The sequence below is a fragment of the Oncorhynchus nerka genome, linkage group LG14 (assembly GCF_034236695.1).
Source record: "Oncorhynchus nerka isolate Pitt River linkage group LG14, Oner_Uvic_2.0, whole genome shotgun sequence".
NCBI lineage: Eukaryota > Metazoa > Chordata > Actinopteri > Salmoniformes > Salmonidae > Oncorhynchus > Oncorhynchus nerka.
The window spans coordinates 47,278,953-47,290,978 of NC_088409.1; positions in this window are offsets into that span (position 1 = coordinate 47,278,953).

The following is a 12,026-nucleotide window of genomic DNA, read 5'->3' on the forward strand; positions in this document are numbered from 1 at the left end:
AAGTTACCCAACTGGCTGGGTCAAAATAACGGTACAGCTTTTCATACCTTTACGTTTGGCATCCACAATATGACTAATGTACAGTAGTGTACACATTCACACTGTTGACTTCACATGTATATGAGTGAATGAGAGTCTGAGTGTCATCATCCATATTACAGACATCAGAATTCATCTGATTAGTCAAGTCATTCACTGTATCTGTATGGGCAGGGACAGGTCCTATTCAGCTCTTCACATTCATAGACCTACAGCTCTGCCTAAATGTGACGGTTCAGTCATGCAGTCGTGCAAGCAGCCATGTCATCAGTCTGGGGCGGTCAGTCTGTGTCAGCTGCTGCTGCTGCTGAGGCAAAGGCCCCATGCCTTTCCTTCTCCTTCCACTCCTCTGCACTCGCACGTTAGTCAAATCAGCCCATTACATGCTCCGTTGGGCATGTTTAGCTTTTTATATCCATCCCGGGCATCAAGGAGTCAATGACTTTGGAAAAAATAGGAGGGGAAGCGATGACACTCAGACTCCGAGCAGAGGGGTCCTTATTCAAAGTAGATGTGAGTGCAACAGTGATTGTTTGTTTATTCATGTTTCCCAACATTAGTGCTGCGCCTAAGACAGTTAGCGCTGTTACTGTAATTACCCAGTTCACTGTAAACGCCGTCACAAGACATTGAGAAAGAGGAAGTAAACGTGTAAACTAGAATAAGGCTAACACTAATCCGCATGCAAATCTCATAAAAAATGGTTAGCATAATGATTTTGGCGTGAATCAGAATCACGTTGTCCTACAAGAGGAAAATATTGGCAAGCACATTGTATATACTGTACAACATGTTCTCTTAGCACTTTTTAAAATTATTAGCTAAAACATTATAGCCTGGCTGGGTGCGATTTTATGTATTTAGGATTTGTGTTCACATTATGGGGACATCCTGCATTACAGGGACTTACACATGTAGGGTCTTAATTTGATGACCCTGTTGCATCAGAACTTTCCTGCAATAAAGGATATGTAAAACTTGTAGTCTATTTGAGGTTGAAAAAGGCTTCTGAAGTTTGTCATTTCCAAATCTCACACTTGATTTCCCTTGATGATAGAGGTATCAACCCCTACAAAAATGTCCATTAATTATAATCCACATAACAATGATCATTTCCTGTTGCTGCAGGATTATTTTCCTAATATAGCAAACTGTTTTAAATTAAGATCCTACATCTGTAGGTAAGCTTTCCTACAGCAGCATCACAGCGACATACAAATAACATTCCAAATGGCACCCTATTCCCTGGCCCTGATCAAAAGTAGTGGAATATATAAGGGTATATGGTGTCATTCGGGACACAACCTGAGTTGAGGAAGCAGGGCATGGCTGGTTGATTCAGATACAACACACACAGTCATGGATGGCCTGACTAAGTGGTGCTACTGTGGAGCTGAAGGCTGGATCGCCATAGCCATTGCCAGCAGGCTGTGAGGGGAGTGAGTGGTTGAACACTGTAATCAGTGTGAGGCACTCACAGAGAGACGCAGCGAGACACACAGGGAGCCATATAACCAGACACATAGCGAGACAGTGAGTTAGTCCCAAATGGCGCCCTATTCCCTATATGGTACACTACTTTTTTTATCAGGGCCTGTAGGGCTTATAGACCCAAAGTAGAGCACTATATAGGGAATAGGGCACACTTTGCAACACAGCCACAGAGACATGAGGCGCCAAGATGCACATTAAAGCCAATGACCAGGCAGACAGGCCACAGGGACAGACAAAGAGAGTGTCACTCCTGGATTGGAGCACTAAAATGAGAGGCGGATCTGACAAATGACTATGTGACAATACTGTAGATGTGTGACTGTGTGTAAGGCTGGGAGCAAGAGATGAAGAGTTTTTAGACGTGTTTGTATGTGTTGCAATTATGTAGGCTCTTGCGCCTTAGCTGTAGCATAACCCCAGAGAATTTCACATCCTGTCAATCACTCAGACTGGCGCAGAGAGAGAGAGAGAGAGAGAGAGAGAGAGAGAGAGAGGCTGCTCCCTTGAGTCTGTGGTCAGGGCAGCCCCTCGGGCAAAGTTGGCATGCAGCTGGGCACCCTCACTCACCCTCCAGGGCACCCTGTGTGCCAACGCTCTGCCATGCCTCAGAGAGAGGAGAGGTCGACTGGAGAAGGAGAAGTGTCTGTGTGTGTGTGTGTGTGTGTGTGTGTGTGTGTGTGTGTGTGTGTGTGTGTGTGTGTGTGTGTGTGTGTGTGTGTGTGTGTGTGTGTGTGTGCGTGCGTGCGTGCGTGTGTGTGTTTGCTTTGGTTTATTTTGGTTTATACTGATCCCCATTAGCTTTTGCCGAAGCAGCAGCTATTCTTCCTGGGGCTCACACAAACACATAAAACATCACAGGCAACAAAACATTGATACTCTGATAAAGAACAGTCACACAAATTTAAACTACAACGATATACAAACAATTCAACTAAAGAATAGTGTGTGTTTAGATTGTGTTTTCTAGAGTGTGTGCATGTGTTTGTGTCATTTCACAGTCCTTATTGTGCCATGAGATGTTTAAACATTTTTTAAAGGTCATTTTGCTGTTTGCTTGAGTAATTGGAGATGTAAGAAAGTTCCATGCAATCATGGCTCTGTATAATACTGTGCATTGTCGTCAATTTATTTTGGACGTGGGGACTGTGAAAAGACCCCAGGTGTCATGTCTTGTGGGGTATTTCTGAGCTGTATGTTATTTGATTATGCAGACAATCTGGAATGTTCATCACAGAAGCAGTTAATCTCTCGTCAACTCTCAACCAGGAAAGACTGGTATGATGCACTGTTTTGAGCCAGCTTCAGCTTGGCTAGGTCTTTCTTTGCTGCACTGTTTTGAGCCAGCTTCAGCTTGGCTAGGTCTTTCTTTGCTGCACTTGAACATATTACCGGACAATAATCAAGATGTTACAAGACCAGAGCCTGAGCAACTAGTTCAGTAGATTTTTGTGTAAAAAACGCAGAACATATTTTTATAACAGACATACACCTCCCCCATATTCACAACAACGTTGTGACTCGTTTCAGGGAACTAGGCATATGTTGCAAGTCACTACTTCACAGGAGAGACATTTGAACATGTGTTTGTGGCAGAAATGTCTTCTGGAACATGTGAACTTTCAGATGCCTTAATAACGAACTTGTATACCATCTGGAAATACAAAACAAATGTTAAATTACGAGCCTAGATGGTTTAGCCACAGAAATAGTCAGCAACCTTCTCGCTAGCCATAATTGGCTGAGATAACGAGTGGGCTGGACATGCCGAGAGATGAGTTCAGATTGGTCTGCCATATAGCACGCTCATGTCTATTTAAACCGGTCAGTATGTGTATGTAATCCTGTCTGACCCAGCTTAAATATATATATATATATATATATACATATATATATATATATATATATATATATATATATATATATATATATATATATATATTTATATATATATAGCGTAGTAGAACTGCATAAGTGTTGCTCTCCACTTTCTGGAGGACCGGTTTTTGAAATCAGTGGAATTAGACTATGACAGCTAAGGAGATGGAGAAAACACCTGTCTCCGGATTACATCTTCAAACTAAGGGCAACCATGGCATCCGTGACAGGGAGAAGCGTCCATCCATTATGTTTAAGGGTACATTTTCAGATATTACACGTTTCTAATTTTGACAAAGTAGTTTTCATTTCAAGTGTAGTGTTTGCTGGCTGGCTCGCTCGCTAGCTAACGTTATGTGTATGATCTTATTATTGGTATCTCAGAACCATTTTCTTTGCTAGTTATAGCCTAATGTTATTTGGCTAACATTGAACCTGTTTGGTTAGCTACCTGTAGATTCATGCAGGGTAGTAACGTCATGATTTGGAAGTTATGGTTCATTGTTTACCTAGCTAGCTAGCTACATGTCTTAATTAACAAAATACTCCACTATGCAAGAAATCATTTCAATAGAATGTCACTGTGACAACTGTTGATAGACATAGCCAAAGTGAATTTACCTGCTATCTACTCTGATTTTAGAGCACTCTCGTCTGAGTGTGCCAGAGCGCAGAATAATTTACTAATTTACAAACGCTCAACACCTGTTGAATATGGCCAGTGTCAGTAAACGTTGGCAAAAAAGCGTACAGTTTTGCGAGCAGCACAGTTGCAGTCGGAGCAACCCTTAAATAGATGGTTGGGGTTAAAGCAAGAGGGTGTGAATGATCCTGAATGGGTGTAGACAAACAAGAGCTTTCCATTGTTCCTCAAATGCAGTGTATGTTATACAATTGTGTAGCTCTGTGTCTCTGCTTTTATCCAATGTAAAAACATAATTTCAAATGTTTCTACATAAGACCGAATCAAGGTGGTTGCTCACCTTCCTTAATAGGACTTGACCATGATAATTGACCATCCAATGTTTTACCTAGGAGTTTAACTTCGTCAACTTGCTCAATGGTCACACCCTGTATGCACAATTCCAGTTGAGGTTTAGGTCTTAGATAATGTTTTGAAAGAAATACAATGCTTTTAGTTTTAGATGTATTTAAGACCAATTTATTAGTAATCCCCCCATTCTGATATGGACTGTAACTCCATATTTAGAATTTCAGTGAGTTCACTGGCTTTAGGTGCTGACATGTAGAGTGTGGAATCATCTGTATACATAGTCATTCTAGCTTCATGTAAGACCAGTGGCAAATAATTTGTAAAAATAGAGAAGAGTAATGGCCCAAGGGAACTGCCCTGAGGGACAACGCACTGCACATATCTGATGTTAGAGAAGCTTCCATTGAAGAACAATCTATGGGTTCTATTGGATAAATAACTCTCCAACCATGTGATGGCAGGTGGTGTAAAGCCATAGCAAGTGAGTTAAAAAAAATAACAATTTATGATAACATCAAAGGCTGCACTGAAATCTAACAATACAGCTCCAACTCATTTTTAATTTTAATTTTATTTTTACCAAACAGTCATCAGAGTCGGTATAGAACACATTGCGGACCCTCCTCTATGCATGCTGAAAGTCAGTAGTTAACTGATAGCATTGTATTTCGTCAAATACAATTCTCTCCATCAGTTTACTCAGAACAGACAGCAAACGGATTGGGCAGCTGTTAGAGCCAGCAAAGGGTGCTTTACTATTTTTAGGCAGTGGAATTACTTTAGCTTCCTTCCACGCCTGTAGAGACACACACTCTTTTAGTCTTTAAAGAATAGCAAATAGGGGAGGTAATACAGTCTGCCACCATTCTCAAAAGTTTCACATCAAGGTTGTTTGTACCTGGTGGCAGACCACGCTAACTTGACAAAATTCAAATCAGCAATCCATCTCTTTCATTATTTGATTTTTTTTATACAAAAATAGTGGTTCGCTGTTTGATGTTCATTTAAGTTTTTTTCCACTTTAAGAGTTTTTCCACTTTACTAGTCATTGAAATGATTGGCAAATATCGAAAGGTTTTGTTATAAATGACCCATCAACTGCAATGAACAATATTGATGAATTGGGTTTTCTGCCCATGATATCATTTAAGGTACTCCAACGTCTTTTTCCATTGTGTTTTATGTCATTACAGTGGGGCAAAAAAGTATTTAGTCAGCCACCAATTGTGCATGTTCTCCCACTTAAAAAGATGAGAGAGGCCTGTACCTGTATTATAGGTACACTTCAACTTTTATGTATTTATTTGCAAATTATGGTGGAAAATAAGTATTTGGTCAATAACAAAAGTTTATCTCAATACTTTGTTATATACCATTTGTTGGCAATGACAGAGGTTGGCAATGACAGAGGTCATACAGCCTGCACTCGGCAGGCTGTATAGAAAACTCCCCCGGAGCCACAGAATAATTAGTATTATATTCGTTTCTGGCATTGAGAAATAAGTGGAACACTCCCTTTTAAGTTTGTGTGTGTGCGTGCATATGTGTGTGTGTCTGTGTGTGTGCCATCATGCTTGTGTACGTGTGTGTATGCTTGCTTATGTACATCTTTGTGGATGTGTGTGTGTGTGTGTGTGTGTGTGTGTGTGTGTGTGTGTGTGTGTGTGTGTGTGTGTGTGTGTGTGTGTGTGTGTGTGTGTGTGTGTGTGTGTGTAGTGCCGCTTCTTCAAAAACAACAACATTGCTCTACATACAGTTGAAGTAGGAAGTTTACATACACCTTAGCCAAATACATTTAAACAGTTTTTCACAATTCCTGACATTTAATCCTAGTAAAAATTCCTGGAGTAACAAACACAAAGACAGGAACAATCACCCACAAACCCCAACACCAAACAGGCTACCTAAATATGGTTCCCAATCAGAGACAATGACTAACACCTGCCTCTGATTGAGAACCATATCTGCCTTTAAATTGTTTAACTTGGGTCAAACTTGTGTACCGGCTCCATTCTTCCCTTCACCCGTCTCTTCCTTCTTTCGGCATGTTCACCTTCTCTCTCAGTCCCACCCACACTCATGCTCTTAACCCACAATCGCCACCCTTACACCCTCCATCCCTTCCTGTGCCCCTCATGCCAGGCACACCCACATCTGCCCTGGCATGACTCTGCAGGCACACTGCAGAGCCTGGGCATCGCCCCGAGAGGAGCCTCCCGCTCCCTCCACGGCTGAGTTGTACTGATTACACCCCTACCTCCACCCTTACCCCATCCTCCCCCCAACCCCTCATTAGTTCAGCTCAACACATGGCACACACACACGCGCATGGCGCAGGCCAGGCAGCAGTGGGTGCGCTCCTTTCTCCTTTTTACAGGCCTGGGTTAGTTTTTTACGCCTGGGCTTTTTTATTCAACCACAGGGTCATTTGTGTCTGCCATGCTGGCTTTTACAGGGGAGAGAGACACCCTGGTCCTAGCGGAGGACACTTTGACACTTGCCATACCCATAATGTGCATCCTAAATGACACCCTATTCCCTATTTACAGTAGTACACTACTTTTGACCAGGACAGATAGGGATTTGGTGAAAAGTAGTGCACTACATAATAACAATAGGGTGCTATTTGGGATGCAACCATACACACACATTGGTGGAGGACTGGCTAGCTTGTGAATAGGGAGGGTAATATTTGGGTACGGCATGCACGCGATGCCTTCATTCAGTACATAGACACAGTACTAGACCTGGGTTCAAATACTATTTGAAATCTTTCTAATACTTTTAGAGCCGGTTTCCCAGACACAGATTAGGCTTAGTCCAGGCCTAACCTGAGATTCTCCATTGAGCATGCTTTTTAGTCAAACACTACATGTTTGTGTACGTTGTGTGTTTGAAGCAGAGTGTGTGAGAATCCATGCTATGCAACACACCTACAGTCTCACGAAATACATTCTTGCCATACCCAGGCAATAAAAAACCCTTACCTCCAAATCCCCTCGGCAGAGAACAGAGCAACAACAAACTATGAGTAAAGCAACACTATTAAAGGGGCAATTTGTGATCGGTACATCTATTTTTTAAATTAATGATATATATCCATTGATTCTTGAAGAATATAATTTATAAATGCCTCATGAGCTTACCCCATCCGAATACAAAATATACGCTTGTTTTACTCCATTGTTTGTCAAAAAATAAAAAATGGATGGTCTGTCTTTGCATCCATAGACAAGGTTTGTCTATGAATTTGAGTGGTTACATTTCTTCAGCCCCATCCCTTAGCTGTTCAATCCCAGATTGCCCCATTAAAGACAATTGAACTCTGTTACTCAATCACAACCCAACATATAAAGAATGTTTTACTCCATCGTTTGTGAACAATGTAATTGTAAACAAACTTCATAGCTTTAAAACATTGTTAAAGCTAACATACTGGCCAGTCCTTGCAATCATTCCACCGTCTATAAATTTGAGAAGAATTCCATTTCTCCAGCCCCATTGCTCAGTTGTTTGCCAAAAAAAGTGGTGGGGGTGTTTTCTTAGTTTTTGTTTGAATCCTAGATTGCCCCTTTAAAGGGGATTTCTCTGTGCCAGATTCTTAATCGGTACAACATGTAAGCCATTAAAACAACACTTTCAATTCTGCTGGATAAGCTGGAGACAGAGGGGGAGAGGCAGCGAGACAGAGAAATACAAAGAGACAGAGAGAAACTTGAATTGAATTGAGAGAGAGAGGGACAGAGAGGGACAGAGAGAGGGACAGAGAGAGGGACAGAGAGAGGCAGGCCGAGTGTTTCTCTTCTGTGAGTCTATATAAACCTCAAAGTGTCATCAGAGAGGCTGGGGCGTTGTCTGGGAAGATCAGCACTCTCACACAGTATTTGGAAGCATGCGTGCGTGCGTGTGTGCATGTGTTTGTGTGCACAGAGCCCTGTCCCAACAGTGACAGCCACCAAACCGTTGGCCGGCACTCATCTACTTCCTCGTGCTGTTTTTACATGGCTAGAAGTGCCGACTGGGTACGACTCGCAAACTACAACAGTCCTGTATGAGCTTCTGACTTCCTCCGCCTCTATATCAATGTTTCTCTATCTGTGTTCCTCTCTCACTCCCCTTATCTTTCTCTTTCTTTATATCTCTCTCTCTGTCTGCATCTATGGGCCTCTAATTGATGTAGTTCTGTTCTGGAGCTGTTCTTGTCCATTAATGTTCTGTATTATGTTTCATGTTTTGTGTGGACCCCAGGAAGAGTAGCTGCTGCTAAAGCTAACGTGGATCCTAATAAAATACTAAAAATACTCTCTCTCTTCATCTCTTTTCTTTCCCTCTGTGTCTCTCATCCCATCACTCTTTTCATCTCATCTCTCCCTCTCTATTTATCTCTCTCTCCCCTTCGCTCGCTCGCTCTCTCCCTCTCTCTTTAGCTCTGTCCTCTTGAAGGGCCTGTGAACTTCTTACAGGCCTCATATCAGTGGGACGGGGGATTTGAAGTGGCAGCTTGAAGGGGCCGACACTGCTCAGGGGGGGAAGTGGAAAGTCAGTCAGACCCTCTCTGGATGCACGGCAAAATATTCACCCTCTCCTCTTCCTCTCTGCTGCTCCTCCGTTTGATGCTACTGATGATGGTTAAGATGTTGTATGCTTGTGTAAATCATTTGAAAACCCTGTATTTTCTCTCTTTATATATTTTCTCTGTGTGTCTTTGTCTGTCTGTCCATCTCTCCTGCTCTCTCTCTCTCTCACCCCTTCTCCGCCTTCTCTCTGTCCAGTGTTGGTCAGCGTCTCCCACACTCCCACTGTGTTAGTCAGTGTGGACCAGGCCAGTGTGCTGTGTGTGTGTGGTGCTGGGGGGTGATAGAGCAGTGTCATCGGAGAGGCAGCAGGGTCCACTGAATAATACATGGACATGCCTCACAGATGTCCTTATTCACACTGACATTAAAGGGCTGACACTCTCTCCCCAGCCACACTTTGTGACCCTCTACAGCACAAAACCAAAGGGCCAGAGACGGTGAGGGCTGATCGCGGCACTGCAGGCATTGTTAGCAGAAAACAGGATCCCCCATTATAGTGAATGGGGGGAAAAAAACGATCTTCATGGTCAATCTTTTGTGTAAACACATATATATATATTAAGACAATCATGGTACCACTAATTGCTTCTATTACACCAGATGTATGTCCTTGAATCAAAATTTTTTTAAAATCGCACACCGAATTTGTAAGGATAATTTAGTTGCTGACAGAAGCCTGCAGTACCCCGGTCGGCCTTCAACTTGAGTTACTCAAAGAGAGAGGGCAGCACTGAGCTAGAGTGCACGACACTTCCTGGAGTAGCTCAAACTGTGCATGTTACATCTCCATGCGACGCCATCTTAACCAATTTAATTTGGCTTCAATGCGCTATTGCGTCTTCACATTGTAATGAATGGTGTCATGTGATCAATGGCTTTGTCCATCATATATAAAGTCATTGGCGTGCATACATGGGTGTGCATGTTCATGCCTGCAAAAGCGTGCCTGCGCATGTGTATGTGAATCTGTGTGTGTGTCAAAATCAGACAGCACCCACACATGTCCATATAACAGAAGAGACACTGCCTACGGCCTCCTATCACACACCCTGACACACTGACAGTCTGGCAGAGAGTGACAGACAGACAGACAGGCAGGCAGGCAGACAGGAAAACAGATTAACAGACTGGCCGACCGACTGACAGACAGACAGTAAGCTAAGCGGGAAACCGGGGCCTGTTTTCCAATGCCATGGCAGTGAGTGATGTAATTGCACAGCAGCGGCCCGGATTCCTGAGGATGGGGCGAGAGGAGGGACAGAGACTGGCCCCCAGGCAGACACATTGGAGCCTGACGAACCGCGTCGATTACAGAGGTGTGGACCACAGCGAGACCATAGTGAGCAACCCAGAAGCTCCACTCATAAATCCTGTCACTGCCTCCTCGCGACCCGCCATTCATCCCCTCCATTCTCTCTCCCTCTCTCTCTCTCTCTTAAACAAGGTCACAAGAGACTGAAGGTCAACACTGAGACAGACAGAGAGAGAGAGAGAGAGAGAGACAGACCGAGAGAGAGAGAGAGAGACAGACAGAGAGAGAGAGAGAGAGGAGAGACAGATGGAGAGAGAGGAAAAGGAAGTGAGAGAGGGATAGGGAGGACAGAGATGAGGGGTAGAGAAAGAGGTATAGGGAGGAGGAAGAGAGAGGAAGATAAGGGTGTAGAGACCGAAGACAGACAGAAATATGAAGGGGAGAAAGAGAGCGAGGGAGAGGAGCAGGGTTGGGGATTACATGTAATCTGTTACAGTACATGTAAGGGTTTACAAAAAACAAAAAACTGGTAACTGTATTCCATTACGTTACACCAAAACTATTGTAATCAGATTACAGAGACTTTTGAAAAACTAGATTACTTTGAGGATTACTTTTCAATTCAGAAAGAATGTTTGCCGAAAAAAAATCTTTCTCAATTACATTCAAATCAACATTGGAAATGGTGCAAGTTTAAGTTTGTTCCACCAGAGTCAGAGCCCACTATGATGACACACCAAATGTGTTTGATTGATCGCGGGAAAATAGGTTTTTGTAGGCTACAGTCCAAGCTATGTCTTCCAATGGTGCGACTTCTGTCACAGCATCCAAAGATTATCCAACTTGAATAAACACTTGGAGGTAAGGATGACAGCAGTGGTGTAGTCTACGGTGATACGGATGTTACTTATTATTGATGTCTACATAACGTTGTGAATCACACTGACGCTCTCTCATTTAGCTATTTGCGTTTTACGGATTGTGGTGGTTGTGGATGGCTGTTCACAAATCTACATGTGTATTTGAACTCAATAATGGTTGAATTCAATTAGTTTAAGCTGCCTATCAATCATTGTTTTTGAAACCAGTGGACAGCCAGTCAAAATTTGCTATTTCAACAGCTGCATAGTGCAGATCCAAGCCTGTGGAATAAAAGTGGGGCTTTTATTGCTCAATCTAACTCATGCTGATAAAAAAATTAAACATCCATAGGCCTAATGGACACATGCTCAAACTCGCACACTTTTGATATTCATTGATTCTTGAAGAATATAACTTAGAAATGCCTCACGAGCTTAGTTCAACTATCCCACTCCTTGAGAACCCAAAATATAAGCTTGTTTTTCTCCAATGTTTGTAAACATTGTAAATGTAAACAAACACTGTATAGCCTCATAACATGGTTAAAACAATCATTTGGATTTCATGATTGGTCAGTCCTTGCATCCATAGCTCTGTCTATTAATCTGAGAGTGGTTACATTTCTCCAGGCCCATCCCTCAGCTTTTTACCAAAACAGAGGCGGGGTGGCCGTTTTGTTATTGTTTCATCTGTGGATTTGCCCTTTTTATTTACATTTTTTTTATTTAACCTTTATTTAACTAGGCAAGTCAGTTAACAAATTGTTATATACAATGACGGCCAACCAAAAGTCAAAAGGCCTCCTGCGGGGACGGGGGCCTGGGATTTAAAAAATGCAATAAAATAAAAATATAGGACAAAACAGACATCAAATCACGACAAGACAGACAACACTACATAAAGAGAGACCTAAGACAACAACATAGCATGGCAG